At 39.0% G+C, this 19,806-nt stretch overlaps 26 non-coding genes across 26 annotated transcripts; 15 read left to right on the forward strand and 11 right to left on the reverse strand.

Moving 5' to 3' along the window:
* Nucleotides 1-268: 268 nt before the first annotated feature.
* Nucleotides 269-340, forward strand: Trnat-agu (transfer RNA threonine (anticodon AGU)). Its single transcript has one exon. It is a non-coding gene; the product is annotated as a tRNA-Thr (tRNA).
* A 509-nt stretch (nt 341-849) lies between these two features.
* Trnat-ugu (transfer RNA threonine (anticodon UGU)) lies at nt 850-922 on the reverse strand. The gene has a single exon. It is a non-coding gene; the product is annotated as a tRNA-Thr (tRNA).
* Nucleotides 923-2,089: 1,167 nt separating this feature from the next.
* Nucleotides 2,090-2,191, forward strand: LOC145784925 (U6 spliceosomal RNA). The gene has a single exon (XR_014291089.1). It is a non-coding gene; the product is annotated as a U6 spliceosomal RNA (small nuclear RNA).
* Nucleotides 2,192-5,453: 3,262 nt separating this feature from the next.
* On the reverse strand, nt 5,454-5,525 carry Trnat-agu (transfer RNA threonine (anticodon AGU)). The gene has a single exon. It is a non-coding gene; the product is annotated as a tRNA-Thr (tRNA).
* Nucleotides 5,526-5,783: 258 nt separating this feature from the next.
* Trnay-gua (transfer RNA tyrosine (anticodon GUA)) lies at nt 5,784-5,873 on the forward strand. The gene is given in 2 exon segments: nt 5,784-5,820; nt 5,838-5,873. It is a non-coding gene; the product is annotated as a tRNA-Tyr (tRNA).
* A 644-nt stretch (nt 5,874-6,517) lies between these two features.
* On the forward strand, nt 6,518-6,590 carry Trnat-ugu (transfer RNA threonine (anticodon UGU)). Its single transcript has one exon. It is a non-coding gene; the product is annotated as a tRNA-Thr (tRNA).
* Nucleotides 6,591-6,978: 388 nt separating this feature from the next.
* Trnat-agu (transfer RNA threonine (anticodon AGU)) lies at nt 6,979-7,050 on the reverse strand. The gene has a single exon. It is a non-coding gene; the product is annotated as a tRNA-Thr (tRNA).
* Nucleotides 7,051-7,308: 258 nt separating this feature from the next.
* Trnay-gua (transfer RNA tyrosine (anticodon GUA)) lies at nt 7,309-7,398 on the forward strand. The gene is given in 2 exon segments: nt 7,309-7,345; nt 7,363-7,398. It is a non-coding gene; the product is annotated as a tRNA-Tyr (tRNA).
* Nucleotides 7,399-8,043: 645 nt separating this feature from the next.
* Trnat-ugu (transfer RNA threonine (anticodon UGU)) lies at nt 8,044-8,116 on the forward strand. The gene has a single exon. It is a non-coding gene; the product is annotated as a tRNA-Thr (tRNA).
* Nucleotides 8,117-8,504: 388 nt separating this feature from the next.
* Trnat-agu (transfer RNA threonine (anticodon AGU)) lies at nt 8,505-8,576 on the reverse strand. The gene has a single exon. It is a non-coding gene; the product is annotated as a tRNA-Thr (tRNA).
* A 258-nt stretch (nt 8,577-8,834) lies between these two features.
* Trnay-gua (transfer RNA tyrosine (anticodon GUA)) lies at nt 8,835-8,924 on the forward strand. The gene is given in 2 exon segments: nt 8,835-8,871; nt 8,889-8,924. It is a non-coding gene; the product is annotated as a tRNA-Tyr (tRNA).
* Nucleotides 8,925-9,516: 592 nt separating this feature from the next.
* On the reverse strand, nt 9,517-9,588 carry Trnat-agu (transfer RNA threonine (anticodon AGU)). The gene has a single exon. It is a non-coding gene; the product is annotated as a tRNA-Thr (tRNA).
* Nucleotides 9,589-10,176: 588 nt separating this feature from the next.
* Trnat-ugu (transfer RNA threonine (anticodon UGU)) lies at nt 10,177-10,249 on the forward strand. Its single transcript has one exon. It is a non-coding gene; the product is annotated as a tRNA-Thr (tRNA).
* A 387-nt stretch (nt 10,250-10,636) lies between these two features.
* Nucleotides 10,637-10,708, reverse strand: Trnat-agu (transfer RNA threonine (anticodon AGU)). Its single transcript has one exon. It is a non-coding gene; the product is annotated as a tRNA-Thr (tRNA).
* Nucleotides 10,709-10,964: 256 nt separating this feature from the next.
* Nucleotides 10,965-11,054, forward strand: Trnay-gua (transfer RNA tyrosine (anticodon GUA)). The gene is given in 2 exon segments: nt 10,965-11,001; nt 11,019-11,054. It is a non-coding gene; the product is annotated as a tRNA-Tyr (tRNA).
* Nucleotides 11,055-11,698: 644 nt separating this feature from the next.
* On the forward strand, nt 11,699-11,771 carry Trnat-ugu (transfer RNA threonine (anticodon UGU)). Its single transcript has one exon. It is a non-coding gene; the product is annotated as a tRNA-Thr (tRNA).
* A 388-nt stretch (nt 11,772-12,159) lies between these two features.
* Nucleotides 12,160-12,231, reverse strand: Trnat-agu (transfer RNA threonine (anticodon AGU)). The gene has a single exon. It is a non-coding gene; the product is annotated as a tRNA-Thr (tRNA).
* A 258-nt stretch (nt 12,232-12,489) lies between these two features.
* On the forward strand, nt 12,490-12,579 carry Trnay-gua (transfer RNA tyrosine (anticodon GUA)). The gene is given in 2 exon segments: nt 12,490-12,526; nt 12,544-12,579. It is a non-coding gene; the product is annotated as a tRNA-Tyr (tRNA).
* Nucleotides 12,580-13,171: 592 nt separating this feature from the next.
* On the reverse strand, nt 13,172-13,243 carry Trnat-agu (transfer RNA threonine (anticodon AGU)). Its single transcript has one exon. It is a non-coding gene; the product is annotated as a tRNA-Thr (tRNA).
* A 588-nt stretch (nt 13,244-13,831) lies between these two features.
* Nucleotides 13,832-13,904, forward strand: Trnat-ugu (transfer RNA threonine (anticodon UGU)). Its single transcript has one exon. It is a non-coding gene; the product is annotated as a tRNA-Thr (tRNA).
* A 387-nt stretch (nt 13,905-14,291) lies between these two features.
* Trnat-agu (transfer RNA threonine (anticodon AGU)) lies at nt 14,292-14,363 on the reverse strand. The gene has a single exon. It is a non-coding gene; the product is annotated as a tRNA-Thr (tRNA).
* Nucleotides 14,364-14,619: 256 nt separating this feature from the next.
* Nucleotides 14,620-14,709, forward strand: Trnay-gua (transfer RNA tyrosine (anticodon GUA)). The gene is given in 2 exon segments: nt 14,620-14,656; nt 14,674-14,709. It is a non-coding gene; the product is annotated as a tRNA-Tyr (tRNA).
* A 1,320-nt stretch (nt 14,710-16,029) lies between these two features.
* Trnat-ugu (transfer RNA threonine (anticodon UGU)) lies at nt 16,030-16,102 on the forward strand. Its single transcript has one exon. It is a non-coding gene; the product is annotated as a tRNA-Thr (tRNA).
* A 520-nt stretch (nt 16,103-16,622) lies between these two features.
* On the reverse strand, nt 16,623-16,694 carry Trnat-agu (transfer RNA threonine (anticodon AGU)). The gene has a single exon. It is a non-coding gene; the product is annotated as a tRNA-Thr (tRNA).
* Nucleotides 16,695-19,163: 2,469 nt separating this feature from the next.
* On the reverse strand, nt 19,164-19,253 carry Trnay-gua (transfer RNA tyrosine (anticodon GUA)). The gene is given in 2 exon segments: nt 19,164-19,199; nt 19,217-19,253. It is a non-coding gene; the product is annotated as a tRNA-Tyr (tRNA).
* Nucleotides 19,254-19,512: 259 nt separating this feature from the next.
* On the forward strand, nt 19,513-19,584 carry Trnat-agu (transfer RNA threonine (anticodon AGU)). The gene has a single exon. It is a non-coding gene; the product is annotated as a tRNA-Thr (tRNA).
* Nucleotides 19,585-19,806: the final 222 nt, after the last annotated feature.

Consider the following 19,806-nt stretch of genomic DNA (forward strand, 5'->3'; position numbering starts at 1 on the left):
AACCCACGCCAATGTAATGACTACCACCGCCCTAACCCAATGCGCCAAGTCAACCGATGACAAAGCATTGATTTAATTTAGCTAGAATTTGCGTTTTTCCTTTATTCTTCCTAGACGCAACCTTGATGACGTCATGAACAGCGTAGCTTCTGATTAGTTCGTGGTTTATTAGAAATATGCTTGTTAAAGTGCCTACCGTTTCGTCATATACTGTTGAATGTCAAAATCCTTTCATTTGATTTTTTACCTTATTGATGTTCGACATTGTGGCGCCATGGCTTAGTGGCAAAGCGCCTGTCTAGTAAACAGGAGATCCCGGGTTCGATCCCCGGTGGTGCCTCCACAACTTTTCATTTTGTTGAACATATGATATCACACAGTTATCGGTTCCGATTCAGGAAGTGACGACATAAGGCCTTGTATAATTTCAAGGGTTTATTCACACTGTACATAAACGGCTTGGAATGAAATGAAGAGTTTGAACAGGACAAACCAAACCAAGAAGAAGACTGTAAAATTTGCGCCACTTGATCTGAATGAATTTAATCCAAAGACAACAACAGGCCGGAATGGAATAACTAAATAAGCACAAACTTCTCTGAACTAAAAGTAACGACATTAAACAATTGCACAAGATTGAGCGAAACATCTGCCATCATAAAACGCTTTGTTTTCACCAATCACTGACGAGAAAAAGGAACCTGATGATGACGTCATCATTCATTCCACTCCAGATAAGTAGATTTGCGTATTATTGTGTACTCTTTCAGAGCTTTAGATCAGGTGCACAGTGTACAATTAAGTGAACTAAAACAATAAACAACTAGATTGATTATTAATAATTGAAAGAGCCTTCAGCGAGAATTGAACTCGCGACCACTGGTTTACAAGACCAGTGCTCTAACCACTGAGCTATGAAGGCTTACTATACCTGTCATATTTGACATTGATGATGCTGCCATATGTATCAAACCAATTGTTCTACAGCAGGGGTCACCAACCTTTTTTGCATGCGGGCCACTTTGGCACTAAGGAGAGCTGTGGTGGGCCGCACTAATAAAATGTTAGGTAGGTTGACTCTTATGCTAGAAAAGAACGCATTTCGTACCCAGTATCCAGCGTTACATGTTGTTCATATTTATGTTAGAATACCGTAGCAACAAAATTAATCGAACAACGCTACTGCCAGGCCAAGCTCCTTTTACAACACTTTTGACTTTTTTAACAATGCCTAATAAATAGAGGCCACTTGTTTTGTGCACTTATAGCGAGGCGAGCGGTTTCATCAGAATATTCATCGCCAAGCAAGAGTGGTGTTGTTACTTCGCTTCGCAAAAGATATCTTGCAATTAACAGTTTCAGTAAACAAGGAAATGTTTGACACATCGCAATACAGGCAACAATAGTGACCTGCAAACATATCAGCGAAAAATAGGCTCCAATAACAGGGAAAAAGAAACCAGGTACCATCTTCTCTTCTCTCGTGTTGTCGCTATATGCCAGGGCATCCGTTGGTTAACCACTGCCTGGTGTCGTCATCGATGGAAACTAGGCCTTCTATACCATGAGGAGGTCTGTATAGCCGGCAATCCTTGATAATGTGTGCTGCCGTCTGCATTTCACCACACTCACAAGCAGCACTCTCTGCCGACGAAAGCAAGTAGCCTACCTCTACGTGACCGCCCCCGCAAGTACCGACTTTGGGAAACTAAACTTGCTACAACTGTTGCTATAAAGTTATGCGGAAGAACAATCATCAGAATGGCACTCCCAGACCAAGCACAGCGCCCTTGTCAGGGCGAACAGCACCAGCTGTTGTACGTCAAGGAGTGACCATTCTGCAACTAAATGTTGAAGGCACCACCAACGCTAAACTAGACATCATCACACCAGGTACCATGAAACAAACGCTTGTGGAAATCACCGAAAAATCGTAATTTATGAACAGTCTTCCCTCTAAAAAAGCAATGAGTTGGTTTTTCATCCTTTTTGTGAGAATCTATAAAACCGTCTTTCTTTTATTATAGACAACTGTCACTTGCGGTGCTCATCAGCGTGGCAAGAATTTGTTGATTAACAACATTTTGCAGTACTTGCTTCGGCAGTACATATACTATAATTGGAACGATACAGATTAGCATGGCTCCTGCGCAAGGATGACACGCAAAATCGTGAAGCGTTCCATATTTCTAAAAAAAAAACGTTTTGCAGTAGGCCTACTAAGCTAAATATTTTCATACTACAATCAGAAAAAGTCTCTAAATTTATATGTAATGTATTGCCAATTTATTATAAATTGAGTTGGCACACCGACCCATTTTGCCAACAAAAACTTGCATAAAGAGAACACTGCTCGTGAAACACAATAACGGTGAAACTCGCACTAGTGTTTACATGACATTTGCAAACTTAAAATAAGCAACCCTATGCTCACAGACAATTTCAAAATTCGAAAACAGACGTTTTAATCAACCACTGGAACAATGTGGCTGGACATCGCATTGGAATAACTTTAAGCACTCCCCACCTAGAACTATAATCTGATTGGTCGGTCGGTGGAATCGTATGCAATGCGAAAATATGCTTCCAGGAAAGTAATTTTTGCCTTCGTGCTCTTTAACTCCCTCAAGAAAAGTATTTTTGGTTATACTTGTGTAATATATTGGAGATGTGCCTTTAAACTTTTAATCTTTTGAGAACTTGCCTTTTAAGTTTGTACCTCGTGTTTCACATTTTGCCTTGCGCGTTTTCCATGACCTCTTGATTGGCCGCTGTTAAATACGCTTTCCTGGCAGCGTTGCGGCAGATTCTCCAATTCGAGTTCAACTAGTTGTCCAAGTCAATCGTTTGGTGCCGCAGCTATGTGGGCGTATACATTGCTAGTATGTTAGTCTGAGTACATGTTTGAGATTCAATAAAGATATTTGTTTGTACATGAGAGTTCGTCCGAAGCAAGTTAGACGTCAGAAGTCTGTAAAACATTACGTGGTGTCAGAAGTGGGATTCGAACCCACGCCTCCATCCAGTCCGTAAAACATTACAACTTGTACGCTGATACCTTCCGCGGGCCGCAGCGATGCAGCGTGGCGGGCCGCCATTTGGTGACCCCTGTTCTAGAGTAACTCAAATTGATTGACCCTTGAAAATTCCACCATGGCTCATCAGGCTCTTCAATAGAAAAGGAAACGCAAAATCAATCGACTACATTTCACCCAACAAATCTGCATGTGCACAAATAAAAATGATATTTCCAGATACATAAACATAAAAAGATGGCACCGAATCCACGAAATAGATTACTCCAATATAATTCTAGTCTAATTTCAAGATCATGTACATAATGTACAAAACCATTTTGGAAGAGAATAAAAAGTTTTGAACAGCACGAATCCAAAACAAATCAATGCTCATCGTATTCTTTGCCCACCAACACTCTCGCTTTATTTAGCCAAGGCTTTTCCTTGCTCCAAATCGAAGTACAAAATAAAGTGGTTAGAGCACTGGTCTTGTAAACCAGGGGTCGCGAGCAGTGGCGGATTTAGTGCAAAATTTTAGGGGGCGCCAAAAAAGTATGAAACAACCTCGCCGCAAATGGCTTGGGAAATTTTTTTGCGTTTTTATCAATAAAATTTCCTATCTAAGTCAGGTAGGCTACCAGTCATTCCCACATCACAAATCAACGCCACAAGTGACAATCAGTTGTAAAGTTGAGGCAATGCCATAATGCCGCTCGTGGCAATTAAAAGCATTAACGAACGTGAAATGATAATTTAGGTACTTTCCACTAAAACTTTAGGCTATACAACAGTGATTGCTCCAGGTGATTGAAAAGGGGTAACTACCAAAATCCATTTCAATAAATCACCAACCTAGAGTGCCTGAAGCTCACTGGTGCATAGCTCAAAAAAATGCACTAAGTTATAAAAAACATTCAAACGGTGAGGCATAGGTGTAGCCTACTTAGTACAAGTGAGTGGTAGCTACTCAGTTAAGATATTGCGAATAAAAAAATAATTCAAATATGAACAAAGCGCTTGCAGCAATAAGAGTCTACTATTTCTATTTTGTAGAATAAGCGAAATCGGGCCTATGCCCTATCAGCAAAATAAAATATTGTGAACTGACAATGATGCAATTGAGCAAAAGAACAATACAATTAAACTACTCATGCTGATAATGTTGCAAAAACGTCTCAATGCGTAATTGTAATTGGTAACAACGTATAAAAATGACATTAGATTTCCTCAAACAAGTAATTCGATCACAAACATGTTTTGAATAAAATACGTAATAAATTTAGCAGAGATGTGTTCAAGACCAGATCCAGCCGAGACTAAACACCACGCATTGTTTTACGTTAGTAAAATAGAAATTTACAAGTTAAACTATAGCATAAAAAGGAAATTTGCATGCAGACATAAAAAAAATAAATTGGAATTTTAAGGGGTGCCGCGGCGTCCCGGCGGCAACTTTTGAAAAGGTACCATAAAAAAATCCCCTTTGAGCAACAAAGGAAAAAGGCAAATAATACCTAAATTAACTCATCGGTTTGCCACTGCCTGATTTGGTGCAGAGGGTTAGGGCGGCGATAGTCATTGTATTGACGTGGGTTTGTTTCCCACCACTGCCACGCTCTTTTTCTTCTGTAATTAGTAAATTACCAAACAAAGTTCGAAGGGGATTTTTTAATGGTACCTTTTCAAAACTTGCGTCCCGGCGCCATAGGTAAATCCGGTGTCCGACGTTTTCTTCGTAAACAGTTCTTCGTAAAGCAATTCTTCGTAAGCAATTTTTCGTAAAACGATTCTTCGTAAAGTTAATTCTTTGTAAAACAATTCTTCCCAAAGCATTTATTCGTGCATGCGATGGAGATTTGATGTATACGAAGAAATGCTTTACGAAAAATTCTTTTACGGATTTCATTTCACCAACAACTGTTTACGAACAATTGTTTTACGAAGAATTGCTTACGAAGAATTACTTTACGAAGAATTGTTTACGAAGAATTCGCCTATAACCGGTAAATCCGCCCCTGGTCGCGAGTTCACTTCTTGCTGAAGGCTCATTCGGTCATTGTTTTTCATTTTAGTTCACTTAATTGTACAGTGCACACCTGACCAAAGCTCTGAAAGAGTACACAATAATACGCAAATCTACTCATCTGGAGTGGGATGAATAATGATGACGTCATCATCAAGTTCCTCCTTCTCATCAGTGATTGGTGGAAATGAAGCGTTTTATAATTTTGGTTTAAATGCAATATCTACTTTACCATGTAAGGACATAATCATGATTAATAATGATAAAGGTTATTGAAGTTTCATGCCAACAAATCCACAGATAAAATGATATTTCCAGAATAGAAAATCGTGGATGTCGTCGTAGAATCCACGAAGTAGAACACTGCAACAAAGTAAGGTTTGTGGCTGCTTACTCAAAGTATTAAGTGATGGAGGCACCACCGGGGATCGAACCCGGGATCTCCTGTTTACTAGACAGGCGCTTTGCAACTAAGCCATGGCGCCACGATGTTGAACTTCATTAATGTAAAAAATCAATTGAAAGGATTTTGACATTCAATAGTTTGGAGATGTCGCTGCAGCCAGTTCCTCTCGACGACTTCGTATATGACGAAACAAACGACTTTACCAAAAGATTGGTAGATAACTGCACAATGATTTTCCTTGAAGCAACTGCATCCACGTCACGCTCAGGATTTTCTGGAGTAAATAAAATAAACTAAAACAACTTTATAAAGAAAATAGTTTTCCAACATAAGTGTCCCTTCGATAGCTCAGTTGGTAGAGCGGTGGACTGTAGTGGTATGATTCTCAGAAATCCATAGGTCACTGGTTCGAATCCGGTTCGAAGGAAGCTGTTTATTAATTTTAAATGCATGTAGTTTGTCGATGGAAAGATTTCACTGTGTGGCTTTATGAGCGAATAGGTGTAGAAAGTACAGATCACAAATGCACTTCTACTGCAAAAGTGTCAATCACATAGCTTCTTTGTTTTAATCGTAAGGAATGAAACGGAATTTTGAAGCTAATCATAAAGACGAAGAAATGTATGAAAGAGAAAATGATGAAAAAATTATGAAAAAAGAAGTGGTTCGTTTGGCAGTAGATACATTTTGTGTCGAAAGTTTTCAATTTAAATTTGAATTTATTCCATTCGGATGGGCCTCGTTCAGATTGTGTCTGTGACAAGCTCATCCATGCGACAGCTTTGTTGGTTTGTTCTTTTGTAGTTTTATGTGTTTACAAATACTGTCCAGCGTTTATTTTGTGCTTCGATTTGGAGTAAGGAAAAGCCTTGGCTAAATAAAGCGAGAGTAAAAACAATCGGAAACTTCACTCTGTCAATCTCGGTGAACGGGCCTGCGTCAGTGATTCAAAGCCTCTACAAGTATGCGAAACTGCCAGGATTAAGCTCTGCAAGAAGCTTTCCCAGTCCGAGGATAAAGATTCAATCAATCAAAGTTTTCAATTTAAATTTGACAGCAATAGCAGCCTAAGCCTTCATAGCTCAGTGGTTAGAGCACTGGTCTTGTAAACCAGGGGTCGCGAGTTCAATTCTTGCTGAAGGCTCATTCAGTTGTTGTTTATCATTTTATTTCACTTAATTGTACAGTGTACACCTGATCCGATGCTCTAAAAGAGTACACAATAATACGCAACTCTACTCATCTGGAGTGGAATGAATGATGACGTCATCATCAAGTTCCTCTTTCTCATCAGTGATTGGTGGAAATTAAGCGTTTTATAATTTTGGTTTAAATGCAATATCTACTTTACCATGTAAGGACAAGATCATGATCAATAATCATAAAGGTTATTGAAGTTTCATGCAAACAAATCCACAGATAAAATGATATTTCCAGAACAGAAAGTCGTGGATGTCGTCGTACAATCCACGAAGTAGAGCACTGCAACAAAGTAAGGTTTGTAGCTGCTTACTCAAAGTATGAAGTGGTGGAGGCACAACCGGGGATCGAACCCGGGATCTCCTGTTTACTAGACAGGCGCTTTGCCACTAAGCCATGGCGCCACGATGTCAAACTTCAGTAAGGTAAAAAATCAATTAAAAGTATTTTGACATTCAATAGTTTCAAGATGTCGCTGTAGCCAGTTGCTTTTGATGGCTTCGTATATGACGAAATAAATGACTCCACAAAAAGATTGGTAGATAACTGCACAATGATTTTCCTTGAAGCAACTACATCTACGTCACAATCAGGATTTTCTGGAGTAAATCAAATAAACTAAAACAACTTTATAAAGAAAATAGTTTTCCAACATAAGTGTCCCTTCGATAGCTCAGTTGGTAGAGCGGTGGACTGTAGAGGTATGATTTTCAGAAATCCATAGGTCGCTGGTTCGAATCCGGTTCGAAGGAAGCTGTTTATTAATTTTAAATGCATGTGGGTTTGTAGATGGAAAGATTTCACTGTGTGGCTTTATGACCGAATAGGTGTAGAAAGTACAGATCACAAATGCACTTCTACTGCAAAAGTGTCAATCACATAGCTTCTTTATTTTAATCGTAAGGAATGGAATGGAATTTTGAAGCTAATTATAAAGACAAAGAAATATGTGAAAGAGAAAATGATGAAAAAATGATGAAAAAAGAAGTGGTTCGTTTGGCAGTAGATACATTTTGTGTCGAAAGTTTTCAATTTAAATTTGAATTTGTTCCATTCGGATGGGCCTCGTTCAGATTGTGTCTGTGACAAGCTCATCCATGTGACAGCTTTGTTGGTTTGTTCTTTTGTAGTTTTATGTGTTTACAAATACTGTCCAGCGTTTATTTTGTGCTTCGATTTGGAGTAAGGAAAAGCCTTGGCTAAATAAAGCGAGAGTAAAAACAATCGGAAACTTCACTCTGTCAATCTCGGTGAACGGGCCTGCGTCAGTGATTCAAAGCCTCTACAAGTATGCGAAACTGCCAGGATTAAGCTCTGCAAGAAGCTTTCCCAGTCCGAGGATAAAGATTCAATCAATCAAAGTTTTCAATTTAAATTTGACAGCAATAGCAGCCTAAGCCTTCATAGCTCAGTGGTTAGAGCACTGGTCTTGTAAACCAGGGGTCGCGAGTTCAATTCTTGCTGAAGGCTCATTCAGTTGTTGTTTATCATTTTATTTCACTTAATTGTACAGTGTACACCTGATCCGATGCTCTAAAAGAGTACACAATAATACGCAACTCTACTCATCTGGAGTGGAATGAATGATGACGTCATCATCAAGTTCCTCTTTCTCATCAGTGATTGGTGGAAATTAAGCGTTTTATAATTTTGGTTTAAATGCAATATCTACTTTACCATGTAAGGACAAGATCATGATCAATAATCATAAAGGTTATTGAAGTTTCATGCAAACAAATCCACAGATAAAATGATATTTCCAGAACAGAAAGTCGTGGATGTCGTCGTACAATCCACGAAGTAGAGCACTGCAACAAAGTAAGGTTTGTAGCTGCTTACTCAAAGTATGAAGTGGTGGAGGCACAACCGGGGATCGAACCCGGGATCTCCTGTTTACTAGACAGGCGCTTTGCCACTAAGCCATGGCGCCACGATGTCAAACTTCAGTAAGGTAAAAAATCAATTAAAAGTATTTTGACATTCAATAGTTTCGAGATGTCGCTGTAGCCAGTTGCTTTTGATGGCTTCGTATATGACGAAATAAATGACTCCACAAAAAGATTGGTAGATAACTGCACAATGATTTTCCTTGAAGCAACTACATCTACGTCACGCTCAGGATTTTCTGGAGTAAATCAAATAAACTAAAACAACTTTATAAAGAAAATAGTTTTCCAACATAAGTGTCCCTTCGATAGCTCAGTTGGTAGAGCGGTGGTCTGTAGAGGTATGATTTTCAGAAATCCATAGGTCGCTGGTTCGAATCCGGTTCGAAGGAAGCTGTTTATTAATTTTAAATGCATGTGGGTTTGTAGATGGAAAGATTTCACTGTGTGGCTTTATGACCGAATAGGTGTAGAAAGTACAGATCACAAATGCACTTCTACTGCAAAAGTGTCAATCACATAGCTTCTTTATTTTAATCGTAAGGAATGGAATGGAATTTTGAAGCTAATTATAAAGACAAAGAAATATATGAAAGAGAAAATAATGAAAAAATGATGAAAAAAGAAGTGGTTCGTTTGGCAGTAGATACATTTTGTGCCGAAAGTTTTCAATTTAAATTTGAATTTGTTCCATTCGGATGGGCCTCGTTCAGATTGTGTCTGTGACAAGCTCATCCATGTGACAGCTTTGTTGGTTTGTTCTTTTGTAGTTTTATGTGTTTACAAATACTGTCCAGCGTTTATTTTGTGCTTCGATTTGGAGTAAAGAAAAGCCTTGGCTAAATAAAGCGAAAGTGTTGGTGGGCAAAGAATACGATGAGCATTGACTTGTTTTGGTTTCGTGCTGTTCAAACTTTTTTTTCTCTTCCAAAATGGTTTTGTACAATGTGAACATCAGATTTTTAACACAATATTAAGTTACAGAGGCACCACCGGGAATCGAACCCGGGATCTCCTGTTTACTAGACAGGCGCTTTGCCACTAAGCCATGGCGCCACGATGTCAAACTTCAGTAAGGTAAAAAATCAATTGAAAGGATTTTCATATTCAATAGTATTGAGAGGATGAAGAAGAAGAAGAAGAAAAACTATAAACTATATGAAAGAGAAAAAGGAAGAGAAAATCATTGCTGTCATTGTCATGAAAAAGAAGCGGTTCATTTGTCAGCCAATACAATTTGTGCCGAAAGTTGACGAAGAATCTTCAAGATCAAGTTGAAAAAGTTGACAAAGTTGACGAAAGTTGAAGAACAATGCCGAAAGTGTGCCAAAAGTTGACGAAGAATCTTCAAGATCAAGCGACGCCGGTTCGACTCTCGGGGTGTGCGCTTGAGCAACGCACGTTAAGGACTGCTCTCCATTCAGCGGCATCTAATGGATGGAATGGTTCCCAAGCAACAAGACTTCAACAATCGGAAACTTCACTCTGTCAATCTCGGTGAACGGGCCTGCGTGAGTGATTCAAAGCCTCTACAAGTATGCGAAACTGCCAGGATTAAGCTCTGCAAGAAGCTTTACCAGTCCGAGGATAAAGATTCAATCAATCAAAGTTTTCAATTTAAATTTGACAGCAATAGTAGCCTAGGCCTTCATAGCTCAGTGGTTAGAGCACTGGTCTTGTAAACCAGGGGTCGCGAGTTCAATTCTCACTGAAGGCTCATTCAGTTGTTGTTTATCATTTTGTTCACTTAATTGTGCAGTCTGCCCCTGATCCGCAGCTCTGAAAGAGTGCACAATAATACGCAACTCTACTCATCTGGAGTGGAATGAATGATGACGTCATCATCATGTTCCTCTTTCTCATCAGTGATTGGTGGAAATGAAGCGTTTTATAATTTCGGTTTAAATGCAATATCTACTTTACCATGCAAGGACATGATCATAATCAATAATGATAAAGGTTATTGAAGTTTTATGCCAACAAATCCACAGATAAAATGATGTTTCCAGAATAGAAAATCGTGGATGTCGTCGTAGAATCCATGAAGTAGAGCACTGCAACAAAGTAAGGTTTGTGGCTGCTTACTCAAAGTAAGAAGTGATGGAGGCACCACCGGGGACCGAACCCGGGATCTCCTGTTTACTAGACAGGCGCTTTGCCACTAAGCCATGGCGCCACGATGTCGTACTTCAGTAAGGTAAAAAATCAATTAAAAGTGTTTTGACATTCAACAGTTTGGAGATGTCGCGGTAGTCAGTTGCTCTTGACGCTTCGCATATAACGAAACAAATGACTTTACCAAAAGATTGGTAGATAACTGCACAATGATTTCCTTGAAGCAACTGCATCTAAGTCACGCTCAGGATTTTCTGGAGTAAATCAAATAAACTAAAACAACTTTATAAAGAAAATAGTTTTCCAACATAAGTGTCCCTTCGATAGCTCAGTTGGTAGAGCGGTGGACTGTAGAGGTATGATTCTCAGAAATCCATAGGTCACTGGTTCGAATCCGGTTCGAAGGAAGCTGCTTATTAATTTTAAATGCATGTAGTTTGTCGATGGAAAGATTTCACTGTGTGGCTTTATGACCGAATAGGTGTAGAAAGTACAGATCACAAATGCACTTCTACTGCAAAAGTGTCAATCACATAGCTTCTTTGTTTTAATCGTAAGGAATGAAACGGAATTTTGAAGCTAATCATAAAGACGAAGAAATGTATGAAAGAGAAAATGATGAAAAAATTATGAAAAAAGAAGTGGTTCGTTTGGCAGTAGATACATTTTGTGTCGAAAGTTTTCAATTTAAATTTGAATTTATTCCATTCGGATGGGCCTCGTTCAGATTGTGTCTGTGACAAGCTCATCCATGCGACAGCTTTGTTGGTTTGTTCTTTTGTAGTTTTATGTGTTTACAAATACTGTCCAGCGTTTATTTTGTGCTTCGATTTGGAGTAAGGAAAAGCCTTGGCTAAATAAAGCGAGAGTAAAAACAATCGGAAACTTCACTCTGTCAATCTCGGTGACCGGGCCTGCGTCAGTGATTCAAAGCCTCTACAAGTATGCGAAACTGCCAGGATTAAGCTCTGCAAGAAGCTTTCCCAGTCCGAGGATAAAGATTCAATCAATCAAAGTTTTCAATTTAAATTTGACAGCAATAGCAGCCTAAGCCTTCATAGCTCAGTGGTTAGAGCACTGGTCTTGTAAACCAGGGGTCGCGAGTTCAATTCTTGCTGAAGGCTCATTCAGTTGTTGTTTATCATTTTATTTCACTTAATTGTACAGTGTACACCTGATCCGATGCTCTAAAAGAGTACACAATAATACGCAACTCTACTCATCTGGAGTGGAATGAATGATGACGTCATCATCAAGTTCCTCTTTCTCATCAGTGATTGGTGGAAATTAAGCGTTTTATAATTTTGGTTTAAATGCAATATCTACTTTACCATGTAAGGACAAGATCATGATCAATAATCATAAAGGTTATTGAAGTTTCATGCAAACAAATCCACAGATAGAATGATATTTCCAGAACACAAAGTCGTGGATGTCGTCGTACAATCCACGAAGTAGAGCACTGCAACAAAGTAAGGTTTGTAGCTGCTTACTCAAAGTATGAAGTGGTGGAGGCACAACCGGGGATCGAACCCGGGATCTCCTGTTTACTAGACAGGCGCTTTGCCACTAAGCCATGGCGCCACGATGTCAAACTTCAGTAAGGTAAAAAATCAATTAAAAGTATTTTGACATTCAATAGTTTCGAGATGTCGCTGTAGCCAGTTGCTTTTGATGGCTTCGTATATGACGAAATAAATGACTCCACAAAAAGATTGGTAGATAACTGCACAATGATTTTCCTTGAAGCAACTACATCTACGTCACGCTCAGGATTTTCTGGAGTAAATCAAATAAACTAAAACAACTTTATAAAGAAAATAGTTTTCCAACATAAGTGTCCCTTCGATAGCTCAGTTGGTAGAGCGGTGGACTGTAGAGGTATGATTTTCAGAAATCCATAGGTCGCTGGTTCGAATCCGGTTCGAATGAAGCTGTTTATTAATTTTAAATGCATGTGGGTTTGTAGATGGAAAGATTTCACTGTGTGGCTTTATGACCGAATAGGTGTAGAAAGTACAGATCACAAATGCACTTCTACTGCAAAAGTGTCAATCACATAGCTTCTTTATTTTAATCGTAAGGAATGGAATGGAATTTTGAAGCTAATTATAAAGACAAAGAAATATATGAAAGAGAAAATAATGAAAAAATGATGAAAAAAGAAGTGGTTCGTTTGGCAGTAGATACATTTTGTGCCGAAAGTTTTCAATTTAAATTTGAATTTGTTCCATTCGGATGGGCCTCGTTCAGATTGTGTCTGTGACAAGCTCATCCATGTTACAGCTTTGTTGGTTTGTTCTTTTGTAGTTTTATGTGTTTACAAATACTGTCCAGCGTTTATTTTGTGCTTCGATTTGGAGTAAAGAAAAGCCTTGGCTAAATAAAGCGAAAGTGTTGGTTGGCAAAGAATACGATGAGCATTGACTTGTTTTGGTTTCGTGCTGTTCAAACTTTTTTTTCTCTTCCAAAATGGTTTTGTACAATGTGAACATCAGATTTTTAACACAATATTAAGTTACAAAGGCACCACCGGGAATCGAACCCGGGATCTCCTGTTTACTAGACAGGCGCTTTGCCACTAAGCCATGGCGCCACGATGTCAAACTTCAGTAAGGTAAAAAATCAATTGAAAGGATTTTCATATTCAATAGTATTGAGAGGATGAAGAAGAAGAAGAAGAAAAACTATAAACTATATGAAAGAGAAAAAGGAAGAGAAAATCATTGCTGTCATTGTCATGAAAAAGAAGCGGTTCATTTGTCAGCCAATACAATTTGTGCCGAAAGTTGACGAAGAATCTTCAAGATCAAGTTGAAAAAGTTGACAAAGTTGACGAAAGTTGAAGAACAATGCCGAAAGTGTGCCAAAAGTTGACGAAGAATCTTCAAGATCAAGCGACGCCGGTTCGACTCTCGGGGTGTGCGCTTGAGCAACGCACGTTAAGGACTGCTCTCCATTCAGCGGCATCTAATGGATGGAATGGTTCCCAAGCAACAAGACTTCAACAATCGGAAACTTCACTCTGTCAATCTCGGTGAACGGGCCTGCGTGAGTGATTCAAAGCCTCTACAAGTATGCGAAACTGCCAGGATTAAGCTCTGCAAGAAGCTTTACCAGTCCGAGGATAAAGATTCAATCAATCAAAGTTTTCAATGTAAATTTGACAGCAATAGTAGCCTAGGCCTTCATAGCTCAGTGGTTAGAGCACTGGTCTTGTAAACCAGGGGTCGCGAGTTCAATTCTCACTGAAGGCTCATTCAGTTGTTGTTTATCATTTTGTTCACTTAATTGTGCAGTCTGCCCCTGATCCGCAGCTCTGAAAGAGTGCACAATAATACGCAACTCTACTCATCTGGAGTGGAATGAATGATGACGTCATCATCATGTTCCTCTTTCTCATCAGTGATTGGTGGAAATGAAGCGTTTTATAATTTCGGTTTAAATGCAATATCTACTTTACCATGCAAGGACATGATCATAATCAATAATGATAAAGGTTATTGAAGTTTTATGCCAACAAATCCACAGATAAAATGATGTTTCCAGAATAGAAAATCGTGGATGTCGTCGTAGAATCCATGAAGTAGAGCACTGCAACAAAGTAAGGTTTGTGGCTGCTTACTCAAAGTATGAAGTGATGGAGGCACCACCGGGGACCGAACCCGGGATCTCCTGTTTACTAGACAGGCGCTTTGCCACTAAGCCATGGCGCCACGATGTCGTACTTCAGTAAGGTAAAAAATCAATTAAAAGTGTTTTGACATTCAACAGTTTGGAGATGTCGCGGTAGTCAGTTGCTCTTGACGCTTCGCATATAACGAAACAAATGACTTTACCAAAAGATTGGTAGATAACTGCACAATGATTTCCTTGAAGCAACTGCATCTAAGTCACGCTCAGGATTTTCTGGAGTAAATCAAATAAACTAAAACAACTTTATAAAGAAAATAGTTTTCCAACATAAGTGTCCCTTCGATAGCTCAGTTGGTAGAGCGGTGGACTGTAGAGGTATGATTCTCAGAAATCCATAGGTCACTGGTTCGAATCCGGTTCGAAGGAAGCTGCTTATTAATTTTAAATGCATGTGGGTTTGTAGATGGAAAGATTTCACTGTGTGGCTTTATGACCGAATAGGTGTAGAAAGTACAGATCACAAATGCACTTCTACTGTAAAAGTGTCAATCACATAGCTTGTTTTATTTTAATCGTAAGGAATGGAATGGAATTTTTGAAGCTAATCATAAAGACGAAGAAGTAGGATGAAAGAGAAAATGATGAAAAAATTATGAAAAAATAAGTGGTTCGTTTGGCAGTAGATACATTTTGTGCCGAAAGTTTTCAATTTAAATTTGAATTTGTTCCATTCGGATGGGCCTCGTTCAGATTGTGTCTGTGACAAGCTCATCCATGTTACAGCTTTGATGGTTTGGTCTTTTTTAGTTTTATGTGTTTACAAATACTGTCCAGCGTTTATTTTGTGCTTCGATTTGGAGCAAGGAAAAGCCTTGGCTAAATAAAGCGAGAGTGTCGGTGGGCAAAGAATACGACGAGCATTGATTTGTTTTGGTTTCGTGCTGTTCAAACTTTTTTTTCTTTTCCAAAATGGTTTTGTACAATGTGAACACGCCCTTGAAATTAGACTAGACTAGGCGTAAATACAGTACGGTTATCTACCTCGTGGATTCGGTGCCATCTTTCTATGATTGTGTATCTGAAATATTATTTTTAACTGTGCACATGCAGACTTGTTGGGTGAAATGTAGTCGATTGATTTTGCGTTTCCTTTTCTATTGAAGAGCCTGATGAGCTATGGTGAGATTTTCAAGGGTCAATCAATTCGTAATCGTATAAAAGCTTACATGATGTAAAACTATCAGCACAGGTGAAAGTAACAAATTGTTTTTTTGTGTTGTCTGCACGTTCTTGTAGAAAGGGTAGGCACTTTAACATGCAGATATCCTATCCACCACGATCCAATCAGATGTTACGTTGTCTGTCCAATTGTGACCATTCCAGCATTCAGCCAGAGACTTGATTATTACTTTGAACTTTGTTCGGTAATTACAGAAGAAAAATGAGCTATAGCCGTGGTGAGAATCAAACCCACGTCAATGAAATGACTAGCCTACCACCGCCCTAACCTTCTGCGCCAAGCCAACCGATGGCAAAGCGATGACTTAATTTAGCTAGAAATTGCGTTTTTCGTTTGTTCTTTCTAAACGCAAACTTGATGACGTCATGAACAGCGTAGCTTCTGATTGGTTCGTGCTGGATTGGATATCTGCATGTTAAAGTGCTTACCTGTAGAAAGGAACTCTAGAACAATTGATTAAATACATATGGCAGCATCATCAATGTCAAATATGACAGGTATAGTAAGCCTTCATAGCTCAGTGGTTAGAGCACTGGTCTTGTAAACCGGGGGTCGCGAGTTCAATTCTCGCTGAAAACTCTTTCTATTAATTAATCTAGTTGTTTGGCATTTTATTTCATTGACATGTTACACCTGATCAGAAGCTCTGAATGTGTACACAATAATACGCAACTCTACTCATCTGATGTGGAATGAATGGTGACGTCATCACCAGGTTCCTCCTTCTCGTCGGTGATTGGTGGAAAAGCATTTTTATTATGGCGGTTTTTTAGCTTAATTATGTGCATTTGTTTAATGTCGTTACTTTTAGTTCAGAGAAGCGTGTGCCTATTTAGTTTTTCCATTCCGGCCTGTTGTTGTCTTTGAATTAAATTCATTCAGATCAAGTGGCGCCAATTTTACAATCTTTTTATTTCATATTAAATTTTCAGCATTCATTTGCTTGGTTTGTCCTGTTCAAACTCTTCAATTTATTCCACACTGTTTATATACAGATTAATCAAGCCCTTGAAATTAATCCAGACTTTATGTCATCACTTCCTGAATCAGAACCGATAACTGCGTGATATCAGATTTTTAACAAAATGTAAAATTATGGAGGCACCACCGGGGATCGAACCCGGGATCTCCTGTTTACTAGACAGGCGCTTTGCCACTAAGCCATGGCGCCACGATGTCGACTTTCAATAAGGTAAAAAATTAATTGAACGGATTTTTGCATTCAAAAGTTTGAAGATGTCATTGTAGCTAGTTACTGATGGTATATGACGAAGCTCAAGCTTTGATATAGAAATCATTCGAATTTTATAGAATTAGTCCATCACACTTCACGAAATTTGTTTTTGTTTAGATTAATTAAGGTATTTTTCTGACGAGGGCATAAATTTTTGCCGAAAACGTTTGAAGTTATGTAGCTATTTTATTTTATGTAGCCTATTATTTTTTGAATCATGCAATTCAATCTTATAAAGCTGTTATCGATTATCTGTCTGTAGTCCATCACTCTGTCCGGTTCATCACAATAAAATATATTCCATTTCAAGACAGCCTACTTTCACATTTCTGACCTATATTTGGTCATAAGCCCACACGGTTATGCGTCTATTCAAAGCCGATAATTCAAAGTGGTAAATTCAAAGCCGATAATTCAAAGATAACAATTCAAAGCGGTCGATTGAAAGCCGATAATTCAAAGACGACAATTCCAAGCGGTCAATTGAAAGCCGACAATTGAAAGCCGGCAGTTCAAAGTTGACGATAATTAATCCGCTTGATTGGAAAAGTCAATAATTGAAATTAATTAATCTTATTGTGATGTGATAAGAGTGCGAGCTCGTGCTGTACTCAAAAGTCCATCGTTTTGCAATGCTGAAGTTAGTCAGAAGTCGAACAAGGAGTAGTATGGATGCTTCTTTCACGAAAACGGAAAGAGGAAGGAATAAAGCATGCCATGGCGGCTACTGCTATAATCACGACAGGGATAGTAAGCTTGGTGAGGGGTTAAGCTTCTGGTTGTGTGAAGAGTATTGGAAGGAAAATAAGTGCAAAGCAAGAATGCATGTCTGCAATGAAAAGGCAGTGAAATTTGTTGGAGAACATAACCACGCTCCAAATGGTCAGCGTAAGCAGGTTTTGGACGTTTGTGCCCAGGTTAAGTTGCAAGCAGCAACGTCTTACGCTACAACTCAGCAAATCATTACGGCAGCAACAGCAGATTTTGCATCCAAATGCAGCAGCTCAAATTCCTGAGGAACGTGTTTTGAAACGCAGCATTCAGCGAGCCAGAAGGCAAGTACAAAATATTCCTGTGGAGCCGTCAAATGCTGAAGAACTGGTAATTCCATTAGAATTCAAGAAATTGAATGATGGTGCTGTGTTTCTGCTTTATGATTCTGGGCCTGGAAATGATCGCATATGCATCTTCAGTACCCAGCGTAACCTTGAACTTCTCTCTCAGAGTCAAAGCTATTTCTCTGATGGAACGTTTAGCACAGCTCCAAGCCATCTCTTTCAACAGCTATATACCATCCATGCTATTGAATTAGGCACAATATTGTACCTCTTGTCTATGCTCTTCTTCCGAACAAAGCTGCTCAAACCTATTGTCGACTTTTGCAGGCTATAAAAAACCTTCGACCTCAAATAAATCCAATGTCCTGGATGACAGACTTTGAGAAGGCTGCAATCAATGCCATTCAAGACAATTTTCACTGACGGGCTGCTTTTTCCATTTACAGCAATGTGTTTGGCGTAAAATACAGCAATTTGGATTGGTAGCAGCTTATAAAGAAGATGATGGAAAGTTTGCAATGAGTGCGCGGAGCCTGGCAGCACTAGCTTTTGTACCAGAACAAGACGTTGAGAACGCATTACAAGCCCTAGTGATAGATGAAGAATTTGATCACCGAATTCAACCTGTAGTTGATTACTTTGAGGACACTTGGATTGGTCGACCAACTCACCACGGGCATCGAAGACCTGCTGTGTTCCCAAATGAACTTTGGAATATTTATCAGCGCACTTTGCGTGGAGAGCATCGTACCAACAATAGCATTGAAGGGTGGCATAGACGTTTTCAATCAACTGTCGGTTGCTTTCGTCCGTCCATCTTTCGCTGCATCAACGCTCTTAAGAAAGAGCAAAAACATAACGAAGTTCTAATGGAACGTCTTGTGGCAGGCCACAATCCTCCATCTCGAAAAAGGAAATCTGAACAACTAAATGAACGGATCCTTCGCATTGTGCAACAGTATGATGCTCGAACAACGGCTCAGTATCTGCGTGGAATTGCTCACAACTTTGGCATGTAGTTTTCTTGCGAACTATTTTCTGTTAGAATTGTCGGCTTTTGGTATGTAATTAAATTGAAACTGTTTTCTTATGAACTATTTTAGGTTTGAATTGTCGGCTTTTCTCGGTTTTGTTTTTTGTCGTTAATCTCAGCTTTGAATTATCGGCTTTTAATTGACGGCTTTGAATTTTCGTCTTTGAATCAACCGCTTTGAATTTTCGTCTTTGAATCATCAGCTTTGAATAAACGGCTTTGAATTTTCGGCTTTGAATTGTCTGCTTTAAATTGTCGTGCTACCGGCCACACAGCAGAAACTTTTCATCTACAAATCACATTATCAAAAAAACTTCCTTCGAACCGGATTCGAACCAGTGACCTATGGATTTCTGAGAATCATATCACTACAGTCCACCGCTCTACCAACTGAGCTATCGAAGGGACACTTGTGTTGGAAAACTAATTTCTTTATGAAGTGGTATTTAGTTTATAACATTTACTCCAGAAAATCCTGAGCGTGACTTAGATTCAGTTGCTTCAAGGAAAATCATTGTGCAGTTATCTACCAATCTTTTGGTAGAGTCATTTGTTTCGTCATATACGAAGCGTTCAAGAGCAACTGGCTGCAACGACATCTCCAAACTGTTGAATGCCAAAATCCTTTCAATTGATTTTTTACCTTATTGAAGTTCGACATCGTGGCGCCATGGCTTAGTGGCAAAGCGCCTGTCTAGTAAACAGGAGATCCCGGGTTCGATCCCCGGTGGTGCCTCCATCACTTCATATTTTGAATAAGCTGCCATAAACCTTACTGTAGAGAAATAAAACATAGTAACATTAGCGGATTTAGCATACTTTATTTCACACAAAATATAACATAATTAAATAAAATAAACACAAACGTTTTCGACACGTACGTGTGTCCTCATCAGGAATTAAATCTGCAATACATAAAATGAAAGATCGTAAGATAAATTTGACTATGCACTGTAAC

This window comes from Aplidium turbinatum, chromosome 15, assembly GCF_918807975.1.
Source record: "Aplidium turbinatum chromosome 15, kaAplTurb1.1, whole genome shotgun sequence".
Classification (NCBI taxonomy): Eukaryota; Metazoa; Chordata; class Ascidiacea; order Aplousobranchia; family Polyclinidae; genus Aplidium; species Aplidium turbinatum.